The sequence below is a fragment of the Ambystoma mexicanum genome, chromosome 2q (assembly GCF_040938575.1).
Source record: "Ambystoma mexicanum isolate Mex_15411 chromosome 2q, UKY_AmexF1_1, whole genome shotgun sequence".
Lineage (NCBI taxonomy): Eukaryota > Metazoa > Chordata > Amphibia > Caudata > Ambystomatidae > Ambystoma > Ambystoma mexicanum.
Window position 1 is genome coordinate 629,139,086 of NC_090924.1, and position 17,958 is coordinate 629,157,043.

Below are 17,958 nucleotides of genomic sequence, written 5' to 3' on the forward strand. Positions count from 1 at the left end.
ACCTGCTTTAATGTGAACTTGGCAATATTTCAACAACACGTGGATGAGGATTTGGACTACTGGCACCCAGACACAGTCAACATGTGAAATATGCCTTGCAGAGGCAGCTGAAAGAACAATCTCAGGAAGTGCACAGTCATCAAGGACATGCATCATCAGGCTGTACCACCTGGCTCCTCCCACCTACATCTGAGTCACTTTCAGGGATCCCCACTATGGCACTCACTGCAGGGAAACAGACATCCTTTTTGCAAACAGTTTTCCCTCTGTAAGGATTTCTTGATGTGACTGGTTCCACAACATGCAGCGCACCTGCAGCTACTCAGCGGATGGATGCATAGCCGCCTGAAATGTGCCAGCTGGGAAGAGTTGCGGATCCACGGCAGCTGCAGTATTGGCTCAGGACTTATTTGAACGTGCATTGACGCCCTGAGCTTCCCCACTGCTCGTGTAGCGCCTGAAAGCGAATATAATGCTGCTAAAGCTATCGAGTCTGACTCAATGTGAGTAGCCTCGCTGTGTCTCATACTGATCACCTAGTATTCCTTACAATACATGAACACCACATTTAAGTGGACTTTTTCATGACACTTTTGCATCAGCCACGATAACAGGAGAGTTAACACGATAGAGCAGCTTACATGACAATGCCAACTTCAATGGACTAATCGGAGCAGTGGAGTGGAGGCGCTTTGTGGTGATAGTTACTCTGATCGCTTTTGCAGTGATGGTAATAAAGCCTATGAACCGCAAGAAGCTCACAATGATAACATGTGCTAGTAGTCTTCTTGAGCCTGAATATTAAAACCACTAACACAGAGAGAGGAGAGTCAACATTATGTGTGTCTGTTGCACAAAGTGGTGGAACAGCCTTACAACCCTGTGTGCCTCTCCCATAGAGCAGTGAGGAGAGCAGCTTCCAAAACGAAAGCGACCCTTCATACCATAGGGACTAGGAACTCAACACAGACTGCTTTGATGCCCTCGCCGCTAGCTATGCTTCATTGGAGGACCTGTGGTGGTCAGTGGTCTACCCATAGCACTGCACCAGGTAATGTCATTGCTATTTTATATGTCTACTCTGTACCACTGGGCGGTCCACTTGCGTTGGTTGTGCAGAGGCACGGTTAGCGAGAAGCACATGGGTGTTGTACATGGAAGCATGGCACTGCAAAATGTGTGGTATGTATGGCGTGAGGGCCCAATATGGGTTTTCTCAAAGCAGGAGGCTTCCAGAGGTACAGACCCAATTACATTCACATATATTTTTTCTTACAGCATCTCTGTAGTCATTTAATGAGAGCCAAAAGAGTGTGCATTAAAAACACCATTTGAAATAACATTCATATCACATTCAAACAAATAAGTGTGGGAAGGTTTTTACACAGACTTCACTTCTATACATGAAATAAAAAACATCAAATTATTAAAACAGTGTTATTTATTTCATCATCATCATATTCAATAACTTTATTTCGCCGAACAGCCATAAACGTACATCTATGTCATATACAAAACAGTAACATAATGATACAATGACATTTCAATCAACAACAAATTTAAGACAATGGTAGGTGGAACACCACATTTGTACATGTCCTAAAAAAGGAGCATCTACAAATGGCAAACAAAAAAACCCTTCAGAATTAGGGACCACTTCACTGATAAGCGCATCTTAATACTAAAATGCGAAGTCGGTTTGCTAAATTAAATGATAGGTCATTTATAACGTGCTTGATACCCAGAGGTTTCTAGGCACAGACCGGGGTATCGAACCTGTGTTGCTCCGTGTCGTCTTGCTTCCAAGGTGAGCACGTTGCCCCTGAGCTATCCTCCCGAGACTGACTAAAACTCCCTAGGATTATGCTAAAAATCCTTTGACATGAGTATGAGTAATCCTGAGTAGGCATGAGTAATATATTAAATTCCATGGTTTCATAAACACAGAAATCATGCCATACATTCCAGGCCAAGAACAGATAACACCAATAATTACTTAAGCAACATAGTTTTTCCCAAGCTCGTTATCCCCAGTGGGACCGTTCTGGCTTCAGATAACAGGGAATGCTGGACTCCGTACTCAAAGGACTGATCAGTGCTGCGCGGAGGATGCAAGCTAATTTCTAGCGTGCAATTAGGTGGGGGATAATATCTTAAATCAATGCCCAGTAGGCCAGAGGCCACTCTCGTCTCCTTAAATTCCATCCGTATATCATCAAAAACACTTCCTCTCTGCAGATGCAGTCTAGTACAACTCACAGACATATAGCCATGCTCAGCACGAAGCCAATGAGTGCATTTGTTTATGAGGCATTCTGGTTTCTATCTGGTTTGAGGCCTGTTTGAGGACCTAATGCAGAAATAAGACCCCATGCATGCAGCCCCCCAACCCCTGGGCCCTGCCCTCTATTACTACCATACCCATCAAGGGCCTTCTGCTCAGACTGTAGTATAGAGATTCCAGGGGAGGCACCGTTGGGGCAAAAATTAAACGCCAGTCTGCCAGTTTCATGAATTGAGTTACCCTCCATGATCTTGGCACTAGATGTATTGTCCACACGCTGCATCGGAATCGACATGAGCGGTGGAATTGAGTGCTGCAACAAATTTGTGTTATGGAGGGAGGGGGCTTTGTGGCTATGTGGCATAGAGCCTGGTGCCCTTTGTACTGGAGTTAAGAGCTGCAGTGCATTTGTGTTATAAAGAGGATGGGCTATATGGCTTGAAGCCTGATGCCCTTTGTAGGGTGCGGGGGGTATCAGGGATTAACAGTGTCATTCCCTATGTTGTCTGCGTTGCTGGTATTAGGCCTCAGGCCAGTTACTTTAGAACTAACATCAGTGACTATACTTGTTGCTATCTCCAAGAATTTAACAACCTCTGTGTCGCGCTACGCACCACGTGGCGACACCACCATGTTGGCCCTGCTCCCACATACTTCTATAAATGACATAAAAAGCTTCTTCAGCAGCACCAGCGCATCTAAAACAATATTACATGTACACCCACTGGTCACATTATCCCCATTTCCACCCAATCAGAAGCAACACATGACTTAGGAGAGGTCAGTGTGCCAGGGGACCTTTTAATCTGGCCAATTTCACCCTCTCTAAAACACAAACATCAGCTATCTCGAAAGGCCTTTCTTATGTTCTCACCCACCAAACTGATTGGTTTAAGACAGAAATGGAGGTGCGCAAGTTCTTTCGCACTGTGCAAATTAAAGCCTTTTTCGAAGACCAAGAGTACGAGCGTATGGAACCAGACTCAGGGTTACACGCGCCTTCTACTTTCTGTCCTCAGGACCATCAGGTACCTCCTCAAATTATAACCTTTGAGAAGTGTGTGTTAAAAGACCTACACACCCTCAAGAGAGAAAAATCGAACTATCGTCACAACATTTCCAGAGAGGAAAACCAAGCCATTATAGATTTATCAAAAAACCGTTCACTGGTTATAAAACTGGCGGATAAGGGTGGTGGGATTGTCCTGATGACATCTACCCAGTACCTTAAAATGGTAAATGATCTCTTAGCTGACGATAGTAGCTACACCAAAATTAGACAAGATCCGACCAAGACCACTCTCAATGAGATCACTAAGATTGCGAACTATGCAAGGGACAGAGACTGGATCACTAAAAAAGAATTTGAGTTCTTAATCAGCAACCAAGGGAGGGTACATACCATCTATGCCTTCCACAAGATCCACAAAAATAGTGTCAACTCACCGGGCAGATCAATCGTGTCTGGATGTGGTTCGATCCTAGAACCAGTTTGTAAATTTATAGACTCTTTCTTGAAACCGATGAGTGCCATGACTTCCACATACTTACGAGACACAAACCACACCATCCAGATTTTTGAGGACCTTCCCTTTGATCCAAATTTACATCTGCTAGTAACCATGGATATAAAATCCCTGTACACTAGCATACCACAAGCTGAAGCGATCAAGTGTATGAGGAGACAATTGATGAAATATGATCTTCAGGATAGAGTCCCTATCCCGTTCATCATTGAACTACTCACACTGGCCCTTACAAAAAACTATTTCGACTTTGACGGCAAGTTTTACCTTCAAACGAAAGGGACGGCAATGGGCGCGACTTTCGCACCCAGTTTAGCTGTCCTCTTTATGGCAGAGTTTGAGGAAATAAACATTCTTGCCGACATTAATCCCTTCAGAAGTCATATACATCAATGGAAAAGATACATTGATGACATCCTCTTTATCTGGGAGGGCACGAAAGACACCCTTGACAATTTTTTAACTTGGCTGAAAAATGTCAACCCAGACAATCAATTTACCATGGAATCTAGTGAGACCATAGTTAATTTTTTGGACCTGGAAATTAAGCACAAGGATTAGATGCAACCTTTTTCGAAAACCAAGTGATAGGAACACCCTCCATCACTTCTCTAGTGACCACCCGAGACACCTCCGCGAGAACCTCCCTTTTGGCCAATTCCTTAGAATTAGACGTAACTGCTGTGACATTGAGGACTTTTACCATCATGCACATGATTTGGATAACAGACTGACCCAGAGAGGATATCCACGCCACATCATATCTAAATCCAAAAAACGGGCCAGATTTTACAATAGGGAGGCACTACTGGCACCTCAAACCAAACCTCCTGATGCCCACCCCAGGATCACCTGTGTCATTACACATGGCACCCATTCCATAAAAATTAAGAAACTAATCTCTAAATACTGGCCGTTGACTCGCCTTTGCTTGCAGGACGAGCCAACCCCCAGATTCGCTTTCAAGCGTGACAAGAACTTAAGAGACCACCTCGTACATTCTAGGTTTGTTAAACCTGCACCTAGAGTGGGTCTATGGAACCTAAGAAGCACAGTGGGCCACTTTGCATGTGGCAATTGCACCGCGTGCAAGTTTACAAGAAAAACTAAAGAGTTTTTGGTGAATGGCAAACCTTGGACTCTTCGCAATATGACAAACTGCAAAAGCAAACAAGTAGTGTATATCATTGAATGTCCATGTGGTCTTAGATATGTGGGTCAGACTATGCGTGCTGCGCACATAAGAATTTGCGAACACCGGTCAAGGATTCGCTGTAAAACCATGAGTGCACCATTGGTAAATCACTACCTGGAACTCCATCATTCTGTCGATGACATGACTTGGTGGATCGTTGATGTTGTTGTCAACTCCTCCAATGCCCTGACGAGCCTTTTGTCCAAAGAAGCCAGATGGATCCATCGACGTGATACCTTTCGCAATGGTGTCAATGAGGAATTCATACCTCCAATATAACAATCTGTAATCTTTAATTGGGACCCTTGTGGTTGCACATATGCCCCTGTGATTATGGGCCTGTACCTCCTCCAGTTTGTCTGACTCAAGCTCTTTGAAGCTTGCACGACCTGAGATGGCTGCCTCAATATGGCCCCCCTTTTTCTTCTCATTGGCTCTCCAGCTTGAGCCTTCTCTCTGCTCCGAGCGCCTAGCGCCGGACGCTTGATGCATCCTCTGTAAAGGTTACTCCCCGTCCCCCTTCCCCCTTTCTCCCCCCACCTCACCCCCCCCAACTACCCTCTAGCAACTTTTCACTTCTAAGCCGGGTCCCAGCTACGCACGGCTTTTCTTTGGGAGGGACTTTGTTTACTATCGCGGCCACTGCCCTGCCCTCCTTCTCATTGGGTCTCCAGCTTGAGCCTTCTCCCTGCTCCGAGTGCCTGACGCCGGACGCTTGACACACCCTCCATAAGGGTTATTTTAGGCTCGGAACGTGGTTGCCGTGACAACCCTACCGCGACATGCAAGTCTCGAGAGGGACTCACGGCAATCCGTCTCCCTGAAGCATGACGTGACATTTTCTTCCCGCTGGCTCTGACTGCGCGAGCCCTGCTCCTTGAGCCCCCTTTCACAGCTACTGGTGAGTTGTCAATTACACATGCCACACGGGTCTCTTCGCCTCAGGTTCGGGGCCAGTTTCAGCTCTATTCTGGTGCCTAATCCTGATAGCGCTGTTATATGTTTTTTACATGCTGCCATTTCCCACGCCTCATTTTTGCTATGTTTGGTGTGCTTCCTTCCACAGCACCCATTGTGGTGCCTTCTTTTGACCAACATTTACCATACCAGCGGTATTTTCATTCCTATTTGATTCCATGGACCAGCCCCACCTGGAGTACAATTATATAAGGTATCCCTCAGGTCTATTGCCATTCCTTTGGGTCTCTCTCCTCTTTGCACACTTTACACTGACTTTGGTGTTCACTATTATATATATATATAACTTTTTTGAACAGTCACAATTAATTCTTCTTGATTCTAAGTATAGGCAGACGATTTTATCCACCTGTAATTTACTTGCAGTAAGCTTTTATGGCCTCTCTGCCCTGCAGCCCACCGTTCCGGTTTAATTTAATTTAATTTTGTTTATACAGTTGGCAGACTGCCCCACAGCGAGCCTAGAACCGTCAATCAGGTTCACTCTCTTCTTAATACCAGGTTGCACTGTTATTCCATGCAAGACGTTTAATAAACTGGAAAAGTAGCTCCCACGGACTCCACCCCGTCTTCTCCAATCTGTACTGGTTGAGTGTTCCGCATACTAAAAGACTACTCTTGAACTTTGACATTCCTTTGAAGTTGTCCCAACAGAAGCTTGTATGTATAATCTATGTGCCCTCTATTTCTGCCCCCTTTAGGGTGATTTTATCAAATTATGCCAATCCTGCCCTGAGGAAGGCCTCTACTATTGATGTCAGTCTGGCACGCCGAAACGTGATATCTATGTGTGTTGTTCCCTTTGGGAACGAGTTTATGATTTCCTCCTACACGTTGGCAGATAAACATGCGAATTTAGCTAATTGAACTTTTTCTCTACACCTACCAGGGTAATTTTTCATACACCCTGGAAGGCCCCATGCTGCAGGAACAATTGGTATCCTGCAAGGATTGTTTTATTATTCTCATTAAATGCTCTTGAACAATCCACGTTTGTGATCTGATGAATATGTTGTTCTTTTGTACTCTATGTATTCATGATGAATGTTATGTTTTATGTTTTTCTTCAATTTTTTCCAATTGCTTTTATTCATTTTTGTCAAAAGTATAAAAATTCTGATCCATTAAAAACTGTGCTTTCAACAATAAATTTATTGTCAGCATACTTTAGACTTCTTCTTAGGTTTATCCTTAGTGACTAGCCTTTGCAAGCACTAGCCTTAAATTGATATGGAGATTTAATTCAAATTTTTGACAGAATTTAGCACTGTCTACAGTGTGAGTACCCTTTTGTCGGTTCTGTTTAAGAAGTATATCTTGCCCCCACTCACGCTCGCACACAGGGGCACCCCTATTGTTTGTTATATAGGTGACCTTTACACGGCATGACACTGGGCTTCATAGGAGTGAGAAGTTCTTTCTTGTTGTGATCCTGGGATGCTGCAATGGACCTACCACCAGCGCAGCCATTGCAATCACCACCTGCATCGTCCATAAGCGGCTTAAGTCTATGAGAGAGTGAGACTGCATATTCAGAAGTGTCACCCTGCATGGCAGCGGGCACCTCATCTGCAGGGTCTCCCAAGAAGCCCCCGCTGATAGGCGGCACACCGCCCTGCACTTCACCCCACATCGGGCTATCGAGAGGGGGGTAGTCCGCTTCATCATCTCCCAGGATTGTGTTGTGGTCAACGGCAGATGTATTTTGGCACTTCCCTCCAGACTTTGCAAACGATTTAAGGTTTTCAAAGAATTCAATGTGTTCTTACTTAAGATCAGTGAACTGGTAGAATTATTAGTCGTGTAGTTAGCATCTGCTATGTACACACCGGAAATTTCTCCACCATGCATAGAGGCCAGATCATTAGATGTTACAAATATGAGTAAAACATTGTGGGCAGTACACAAGTCCACAACGAGACTACAGTTGCTTACACTTCTGCTACTGCTCCCCCATTACCATTGCCATTACCATTTTTTTTCGCTCTCGGGCTCTGGGATGACGGGATCTCTAATCGAGACCAAAAATGGTCAAATCTTGTTAATCAGACTATGGGGGTCATTCCGAGTGTGGAGGTAAGCGTGCCGCTATTAGTGGCATGGCTACCCCCATACCAGGTACCAGGTCCGGGTTCCTTGAATGAGAAATTACCGGCCATTCTGACCTTGGCGGGCCCGGTAATTCCTCATTCAAGGAACCCGGACCCAGTGCATCCCCATTCCCATTGAGCCCCTATAGGGCTCAATGGGAATGGGGATTCCATACGGGCCCCTTGTTAGCACCCTGGTCTGCTTGTGGGACCCGCTAAGGACGCCTGGTTTTACCAGGCGTCCTTAGCGGGTCCCGCGAGCAGAACTCGTAATGAGGCGGTAAGGGGTTAACGGCTCTGGCACCTTTACCGGCGCCGTTAACTCCTTACCGACAGGGTCGGAATGACCCCCTATATGTCTCCCCCAGTGGCTTTGTAATGCTGCTACAGGACCGCTTCTTGGCTTTATTAGAAAATGAGGGGTTTGCCAAAGCATTTAGTTTCGACATAGCAAGTTATTTAATTGGTTGATGGACGGCTTCACTCTAAAAATGACGTTAGCAATGTCCGTGCCAAACCAAACCAAAATAAGATACCTGCGCTTGCGATTGTTTTCACGGCTTATTTCATGCTCTGCTGGCTCCAACATAGCATGCCTTGATGACCTGGCATCCGAGCTCTGACGATCACTGCAAAACCCAAATGACTAACAGAGTAGATTACAGCATCCTCTCCAGCATAATCTCAAATCCAGGGAGGCTCACCGGCCTCCTGCACTAGCCAATGGTACTACACCCCCTTACGCGCTGAACACCCTGCAAGCAGGGACGTCGTTTCACTAAAATGCCAGGGCTAGCAGCAGTGACATCACACCACCCATGACGTTTGATGACATCACAGGAAGTGGTGTCATTTGACCCAACCCCAAAGTGACATCACAGGAAATGATGAAACACAACCTTTCACCCCTTGACATAACAGGAAGTGGCATCAGGAAGTGGCATCACATAGCATTGTTCCTAAGTACACTACAGTAAATATGGTTACGTTATCACTGTAATGTGATATACATTTCATACAAGAATGAATCACCATATGTATCTTTAATATCAGTGTGTATAGGCCCATGTTACCAAATTACTGTGAATGTAAGCAGACATCCAAGGCCAAATGATAATGATGTGCTATTATATAGCACTTACACTTAAGCACTTTATATAGAACAAATATACATACAATATCACTCAATCTGTGTTGGTACTCATTTATAGACCTCAGAAGGATGAACAGCTGAGTTGGCCTTGCCGGGATTCAAACCTGAAACTTGCAGATCACACATGCATCACAGCAGCGAGCGTTCATCCCACTGAGCTATCTTAATAGCTGCAGCTATCTTACCGGCTATAGTAAAATGAGCAGATACATGTCTGAATGTTGTCAAAGTCATAAAGCAAATTACACTCTGTAGTGGATACCAATAAACTGGTAACTGAGATTTAACAGCAGGCCAGTTCATCTGCAGGTCTGGTGCAAAGTTGGCCACATGTCAAGCCTGAGTGGATTTTCTTTTCCGGCATCAGAGGTTGGCAAAATACATACCATTGGGAGGGTTCATAAATGTGAATTCAAGGATTTAGAGTAGTGCAGGAAAAGCAGCACACTCACACGACATCCCGTACTATGGGCACGGCACTCGTTACCTCATACATGCAAACAAACATCCTGAGCAGCATGACACCGAGATTGGAAAGATAGACACATTACAACAAAGCATTAATTGTGGCACAATGAAATCAAAGGCCACTTGATGTGCTATGGTCCAACATTTCTACCCTATACACAAGATGTTAGGCACAAGGATTTTATCAAGTGACCGAGGGCACTGAGATGGAATATCTTGAGATTATCGTAACTGAGACGACGGCAGAAATAAACATGCTATAACTGCAACTTGCGAAAAGCAAAATGCATATAGTTTGTGTCTGCATTGTGAATTTGAGGTGTTTAAGAACAGACTAAATCAGACTAAATCAGTGACTCACCCCCTGAAGGGTGCCTAAAATAAACCTTTCATGAGTCTAGCAATTATTGGATGGAATTCTTATTTAGGGTCACTGCTCAAAGTGTTACACTTGCGGAACCCCCTGCTTTTTTAAGAGGCCTGAACAAGAAAGCTAACCACTCCAGAAACAAAGAGACATATGGCTCTGGCCACAGCCCAGGAGCTTCCATACACGCCTTTGTAGCTTTTTTGGCATTGGCTGCAGTATAGTGGTCAACATATTCAATACAATATTGTTTTGTCTCAACAAGAATCTCTAGTTTTGTACTTTATTTTACCTAAGCATACTACAATATCACTGACACCATTAACATACATTGCTTTGGCTCTTTAGCTAGACTAAGGGTGTGCAACCCACACCGCTGGCTTTCACTAGCCAAGGTCCACAGTTCTGACATTGTGGATGCAAGACATAATAGCAGAATAGTACATATTCTTGATTTATATATAAATACATTTTTCTTTTTAAAAAGGTGTTTGGTTATTACTCCAAACTAAATTTTCCCTACTTTAGAACTTGCCTATAGACAGGACAAAGGATGGAGGTAAGTGCTTTAGTCTAAGTGACAGTGTAAGGTTCAGATTAGTATTCTGCAAGTTACTTACGTAGTGAAAAGTAAGAACAAAGTGAAAGAAACTTGCTCTAAAGGGATCTCAGACCTATCAAATGGCTAGTTGGAATATGCTATTACAAATTCATACTGTAGAGCGCTTACCTAAAATATAAAGGAATGAATTGTGAGGAGCCAGGAATGCTACTAGTACACAAGGGATTCATAGTTTTTGTCACAACCATTTATTAAAATAAAAGGGGGTGGGAAAATGTCTCTCTGTCCCTGCACTGGAGGTGTATCCCTGCCCAAAACCAAAACTACGGGCCTGTCAATATCAGAATGTCCAGAGCAAAACCGTCTCATGTCCAAAGTACTATTCTGGCCCTCACAATCTAACAAAATAAACTCTTCACACTCTAAAAAAATAAACTCTAAGGTGAAAAAGGTAATGTCTTTGGCCTTTAGCGGTTTATAAATGTTCAAAAGGAAAATGTATAACTCCAAACCAAAAGTTCCAGGAGGACAGAGTTCCTTATTCCAGAGGGTGGTTCCTTGGATTTCTCTTTCCTCTGTTTTATTTTCAAAGATATCATTTCCTTGAATTTTTACTTAATTTACAATGTAACTGATCCACAAAAACAACTTGATTCTTTAATCGTGTCTTGTTAGGATACACTGGGTTCTCCTATGGCAGGTGTTCGCTCCTTGTTTCCTTGGCATCACAAGCCTTTGGCTGGTCCTGATATATCCTTCACAGGCCCCCTTTTGCTTATATCCTTCTTGTATATTGGTCAAACAACTCTTCCACAAAAACAACTTGTTTCTTTATTCTTATCTTGTTAATATACCTGGTATACTCTCCTGCCAGGTTTTCACTTCTTGTTTCCTTGATTTCACACAGCCTTTGGCAGGTACTGACATATCCTTCTCAGTAGCCCTTTCGCTGATATATTTCTTATATACTGGTCAATTCATCTTTGACTGGTGTATTTCTCTACCAGGACTTTCCCATCTAAACGCTCTTGCACTTGCCTGGTATACTATCTTGCCAGGACTTTCTTTACACTCTTGCAATTGCCTGGTATACATTCCTGCCAGGGCTTTCTTTAACACACTTAAAATTGCCTTGTATACTATCCTGGTAGGGCTTTTCTTTCCTGTGTCCTCTGCACACACCTTCAATTGTAAACACTCTGGTTCACGTGTGCTCTGCACACAATTTCAATTGTGAAAAACCTGTGCTCACGTGTGCTATGCACACACTTTTAAAAGTAATATCCTCTTGAGTCTGCTTTATCTAACACAGTACCTGCCTGGTACACTATCCTGCCAGGGCTTTTCTTCAATGTGTATTGCATACATTTGCAAAACCTAAAATCTCTTACTTCTTGTTCGCTTTCCCTTTTTATAAAGGGTTCAGTATTTCCTTTTTTTCACATCTTCCATTCACATGTTTTACATGCATTTGTTTTTGGCATGTCTGCCAGTATGCCCTGGTGAACCTGCTTTCCTTTAGGGAACTTGTTGGCTCTTGCTGGCATTCTTTTCTCTTCCTGCGGTCCGCAGAGGCGTTAATTTGACTTCTCCCTCCGCTTCTCTGCCCTTGTTCTTCAGCCAGTTCACTCCCTGTGTCTCCTGCTGGGCTCTTCTGCTTTCCATTCTGCTTCGGTAAGGACAATGTCACCGTTCTGCACCTGCAACACCCAGGAGCCCGGTGCTGGTTTCTGGCGTTCTTTCAACGTGTCTGGACTTGCAGTCAGCTTCCCACTTCTGTCTTCATGAGCCAGATGGCATCACAACAGCTTCTGCAGCTCCACAGTCTCTCGGAGCGCCCTGAGAGAAGCAGCTTTCTCCTTCCAGCAAGGGCGCTGGTCAGCTGTGGCTGGGATTAAAATCTCCCGGGTACCGCAGTCTTGATTTTTTTGTGGCATTATTCAGCTTCTCTTCCTCGTTGCAGTATTCTTGCAGTTATGGGAATGGAAGTCTATTATTGATATTAAATCTGTATAAGTGTATTTAGCAGTGCTTGAACGCAGGTTAGCTTTTGATAACTTGTTAGTAAAGTCTGGGAATACATTTTCGTGAGTTCTAGAGGGTAAATCAAGTCTTGATGGTTTATACACAGTTCTTGTCGGGTGGTTTTTATTACCCCTTATGGGGGAAGTTGAATTGAGGGATTTGATGAGGAAGGTTTTAAAACTATGCTAAAGGTAGTACAGAGGTGGTTTTCTCCCACCTTTCAATAGACCATGGATGCTTAGGGAGTTGGGTATTTGTTTTTAACCTGGGATTGGTAAATTAAATGCCATGCTCCATCTGGCAAGTAACCCTTACTTCCATGAAGTCAATCTCTCCCTCTGTGATCCTCCCTGAAATATCCACCCCCATGGTTTCGATCAGAGAGAGTCTGCCACACACTGGCCACATTAGGGAAGGTTCCCCCCAATGGAAGCAGTGATGACATTGCCAGATTCATCACAGAATCCTGAGTGTGGGTCAGCTCTCTCGTGGGTTATGTAAGTCACCACTTTTTCAGTTGCTGGTCCAAACAACTAGAGGGTGCAATTTGGTAGCCATATTTGTAAGGGGAATTATGACAACAACTAGATAGTGTTATTTGGTAGCCCAATATGTTGTGGCCACAAATGCTTCCTTGTGTCATAGGCTTTTGTCTGAGGTTGGTCGAGACATTTCATTCCTCCACCTGCCCTCCTTCCCCTCAGGCAGAAAGCCCCTCACCCAGCCTTCGAACTGCCTTGTCCCCTTTATGACAATGTGCCCAGTAGCGTCAATCTCCTCCTCCAATTCATAAACTGCATCCTCTTCGTTACCTGAAGAAGCCACCTGTGCAACTGCAGATGCCACCTTCTCCCGCGCAGCCACCTCCTACCCATCATCTGCCTCCTACACATCCACACAACTGCTACTGCTTTCCCACAGTGCCTTCCACCCTACCACCTCTTCCCTCACAGCCTGTTCGCCATCTGCTGCACTCTCCACAAGCCTCCTCTCCATCCCCATGGTTACCCTCTGCAACCTGCGCTTGGTATCCACAAGGTGACCTATTATCATAACACCACCACCACCACATTGCTGATGGCTTCCATGAAAGTTCTGCTGTCCAACAATGAAGTTCCTGTTCCTTTTTTAATTACATTATGTTCTAGTCAAAACACCGAAAACAATCCAAATTATTTCTAACCTAAGCCCATTTCTACAGCTCTCACTGTGAAGGGTAATTCCTTCACAGTGAAGCACCACACTAAAACATGGTTTTATTGAACTGCTTTGCAATTAGAATCCTAAATATTTCTTACAAAGCATGACTAATTCGTGGAATACTCTTCCTCTTGTAAATCCCTTTTCACCCGATGCCTAAAGCTTTCATACCTAAGCAATACATATTTCGGCAGCATGCTTGTCTATACCTTTAAAGGTCATGGCCTACCCAAGTGGTGCTACTCACTGACCATGCCTTTTATTATACTTAGGATAGCGCTACCACCTCTTGTGCCCCTCTTGCATTAATGCAATATGAGGACACATGTCATTATTTAGATCCTATTCATTCACATGTTCACACATTTCAAGCTTCTTTCCATTTCTCGTTCCCTTTTTTCTTTTCCTATCCTTTCTCTCCCATCCCCCTGCCCCTATTTTCATTTTCCTCCATCAGACTAAGGTTTTGTGATCCCAGGGCAGGGACAAAATACACCCTAAAGCTCGAACAAGGATAGGCATTTCGTGACCACTACAGTGGTGATTTGGTGCATTATAAAGCTGAACAATTAATTCATATATCATACCGTAACCAAATATGGCTTATGCCAGTTATTTGGTTTTTGTATGTCATAAAAGTCTAGTCATTCTCAAATACATCCTGGCAAGATTACATATATCGAATGTTTCTTTGACACATGTGACAAATATGCATGTCATTTGCATTTGATTTCATGTTATGCATTGTGCATGTTCATTATTGCAGAGCCCTGAACTCTAGACAGTTGCCCTTTGGGTTACTGGACTGATATATACTTTCCGCCTTTTCACTTTAGCACTGCACCACATAGTATATGTCTAGATCCCATGTCCAGGTCCCGGTCTAGCTGTAGAATAGTCACTGACAGCAATCCACACCATGCCTGATCGCAACATACTTCACAATTTAGATATTTTAATGTCACTAATCCAGTCAGCTCTGCTAGTAGTTGAACAGTTGCATGAAATCAAAAATACTTTTTGCATGATAATAGAATGCTCTTTTATTTCATGTACGTTCAGACTACAGTCTGCCAAAGGGCCATCCACCCCACGGCACTGCAAATCCATAACAGTGTCAGTAAGGCATCATACAAATATCAAGTAGCATAACATAACATAACCAAGCCTGAACCTGCAACAACATTGGGTGTTTTGTTCACCATAGCAACCTCTGTGGTACCACCATCCTCCAGTAGCACACCCACTTTAGTGTACCTCTGACAAGCTTTGCTCAAGGCAAACGGCAATTGACTCGTTCTCCCCCAGCAGAGCGGACCCTTCCAAAAAATCATCCACTTCTTCAATGATAAACTGGAGCCAAAGAACTTATGAAACACCCGCCATTTTCTGGTCCATGTACCTGTCACAAAAACTTTGCCTCAACACCCAAACTCCCAAAAACAGAAGTGAAGTTAGCCTATAGCAACACATAATGTAAGGAAAGGAAAGGTAGGGAAATGTAGAAGAAATCAAGTGGGAAAATAAGAAAATTAAATGAGGAACTCTGTGTACGGCTAAGGGATACACTAACGGTAAGTAAGTGATGAGTAAAGGCGCATTACAAAAATAAAACACCATCACCCAGATATATTAATGCCAAACCTTATGCACAAAGGTTCCTGTCCAATTATCTCAATCTCCTTAGCTCACTCTCCTCTCACAAATTGTGCATTCCCTACAGGAGCCTAGCAAAATAAAGGGCCAGGAAGGGAGCCGGACATTCCCATCGAGACATTGGCTTCCCAGAGTTCTGGAGCGCTGACTGTCTGCCTCAAACTTCTCCATGTTTCGATGGATTTGAACTGGTTTAGTGGTTTTCAAGATTCAAGACAGGATGTGGCTCATTTACATGCCATAGACACAACTATACCTATACTTGACTAAACTGGAACAAAATATATGCATCAGAGTGCATTGGAAGACTCTGTTAATCTTATGCCAACCAAAAGAAGAATTCATGATTTACTTTAAGCCATGCTAGTCATGTGTCACACTGGGCCTCCTTACGACCCAGGCGCTAATGGGTTAACGGTGCCGTAAAAGGCTGCGCCTAATTACGAGGTCCCTTTGCAGGACCCGACCTTAATCGCTGGTGTAGGGACCCGCAAAGGGACCTTGGTGCTAATTACGGTGCCGCAATTTGCGGCACCATACTTAGCGCCTTCCCCATTCCCATTGAGCCCTATGGGGCAAAAATGGGAATGGGGAAGGGTCATGGAGGAAGGGGGAATTACCGCCCGGCCAACCTTGTAGTGGGGTGGTAATTCCCCCTTTCTCCATGGTGGAGTCGGTAATTTACTAATAGCACCATGGTCTTCCGCCAGGGTCGTAATGAGGCCCACTATATGATATGATATGATGTGGCATTTATAACGCGCCTATACACAAGTGTTTCAAAGCGCGACGAGGCAAGGGAGGGGGAACAGAGGGAAGACAGACAACGATCTTACTAGGCCAAGTGTCATTCAGATCCCCACTCAGCAATAATGGCACATGTAATTTTGCAATGCTCTACAACTCATATGTGTATCTGTTGTGACAAGTTCCCCTGTCTAACAATGGGGGCATCTAGCAAGAGGACCATGAGGGCCAGGTCCCATCCCGAAATAGTGGAAACTGGGCATAGGGAGGTATGATTAATATCCCTCAGTAACCCACACTTAGCCCCTGCCAGGGACTGGGACATTAGGCCATTTAAGCACACTGCCTCTTTAAGGTAAACAGCTCCTACACTTAGGAAGCTAAAACAATATAGAATCAGTAAGGCCATGCGCTCCTTATTCCTAAGGGAAGTATTTTAGGTATTCCTACAGCAGAGGAATTTGTAAAGACTGCCCCTTTAAGAGAACCGAGCTCTGTGATCAAAGCAAACCAGACACTGACGGAATTACATTATTGTGGTGCAAGTAGCGAACACCCATTCATAACTTATAGGCACCTTTTCTTACAGCACTTGATCAGCGAGTCCCTTTCGACCTCAGACACACATGCACATTTTCTGTGGCATATGTAGGGTGAGTCTGGGCAAGCATCAGAGGCCCACCACATTTTCCTATAGCAATCAAACCACTGGTCCACTTCAGCATTTGTTTCTCTACAGTGCGAGCCCAGAGAGCTTTTTCAGGGAAATGCTGCCACGTTCAAAAGTGATTTTAGTTTGCTCACCATCAATTGGCACTCCTGCAGGATATTGAGCCCATGAACTGGGCTGATTCCAAACAAAAGGCACACACTCCCCAGCCTTTGGGGTGACATCGCCACAGTAGGTAAAAGTAAAATCCAAAATGGCAGATCAGCCTTTAAAAGGATTGGCCCGGCCCCAAGTTCCAAAGCAAACACAGGCAAATCCATTAAGTAGAGCCAATCAAAGCCTCTCCTACATTCACATCCACAGGTTCAGACCTTCACAGGAAGCCCGACAACACTGGGTGGTCACAGCGCTTTATACGTTCAAAGTCGAAGTCAGGCACTGACAGGAGCAGTAGTCTTTTTACTATGTCTGCTTAATGAACGAGTGTGAAAACATGAAAGTTTGCCTGCCCTTCCATCGCATCACTCACTTATCCCACTTATGTACCTGTAGATGCATTTCTAGAGCGCACAGCAGTTCCAAGCTGGGATCCCTATGCCCATTGGATTGAATGGGAGCTGTAATTTTCCCATTGTATCCAATGGCTTGGAGTTTTTCCAAACCCACAGTAACAAAAGAGAGCAGATCACAACATAAGGTTCACCAGCTTCTCTGCCAAAAAAGGCAGGATTACCACTGCCAGTGTTCTTACACTGCCTGTATCACAATAGAAAAGTGTTGAGCACTTATTTTTATTTGAGTTCAGTCGACTGACCAAAATATTATCTGTGATGGTGTTGCAGATGCATGGAAGTCAACGCAAAAATTAAGTATAGGCTACAAGACTTGTGAGGTTGTACTCTTATCTTGTAAGAATGGTGTGCCTTGCTGCAGATTACGATTTCTTGAAAACACAAGGCCATATTTTAAGTAAGCAAATATGTTAAGTTACTGAAAAAGTTGCTGGAGGTCACCTGATTGAGCAATAATGAATGCGC

General features: G+C 44.1%; 1 protein-coding gene across 2 annotated transcripts in view; it reads left to right on the top strand.

Moving 5' to 3' along the window:
• The window catches only part of LOC138569646 (uncharacterized), a 1,436,407-nt gene that overhangs the window by 618,856 nt on the left and 799,593 nt on the right, over positions 1-17,958 (top strand). The gene's annotated exons all lie outside the window — the stretch shown is intronic.